This window comes from Orycteropus afer, unplaced genomic scaffold (genome assembly GCF_000298275.1).
Source record: "Orycteropus afer afer isolate SDZICR_OR568_19922 unplaced genomic scaffold, OryAfe1.0 scaffold00060, whole genome shotgun sequence".
Lineage (NCBI taxonomy): Eukaryota > Metazoa > Chordata > Mammalia > Tubulidentata > Orycteropodidae > Orycteropus > Orycteropus afer.
The window spans coordinates 6,678,987-6,679,595 of record NW_006921647.1 but is presented as its reverse complement, the minus strand read 5'-3'; positions in this window follow the sequence as shown (position 1 = coordinate 6,679,595).

The following is a 609-nucleotide window of genomic DNA, read 5'->3' as shown; positions in this document are numbered from 1 at the left end:
CCACAGATGTAGTCAATCTGATTCCTGTGTGTTCTATCTGGTGAAGTCCACATATAGAGTCACCGTTTCTGTTGTTGAAAACAGGTGTTTGCAATGAATAAGTCATTGGTCTTGCAAAATTCTACCATGCGAGTTCCAGCATTATTTCTGTCACCAAGGCCAAATTTTCCAAGTACCTGTGATTCTTCTTTGTTTCCAACTTTTGCATTCCAGTCACCAGTCACAATTAACACATCCTGATTGCATGTTTGGTCAATTTCAGATTGCAGAAGTTGATAAAAATCTTCAATTTCCTGATCTTTGGCTTTGGAGGTTGGGGCATAAATTTGAATAATTCTTGTAGTAATAGGTCTTCCTTGTAGGTGTATGGATATTATCCTATCACTGACACCACTGTTCTTCAGAACAGATCTTGAAACGTTGTTTGTGATGAATGCCATGCCATTCCTCTTAAAATTATCATTCCCAGCATAGTAGATCACATGGTTGTCTGATTCAAAGTGGCCAAAACCAATCCATTTCAGCTCACTAATGCTGAGGATATCAATCTTTATGTGTTCCATTTCATTTTTGACAACTTCCAATTTTTCTAGATTCATACTTCGTACA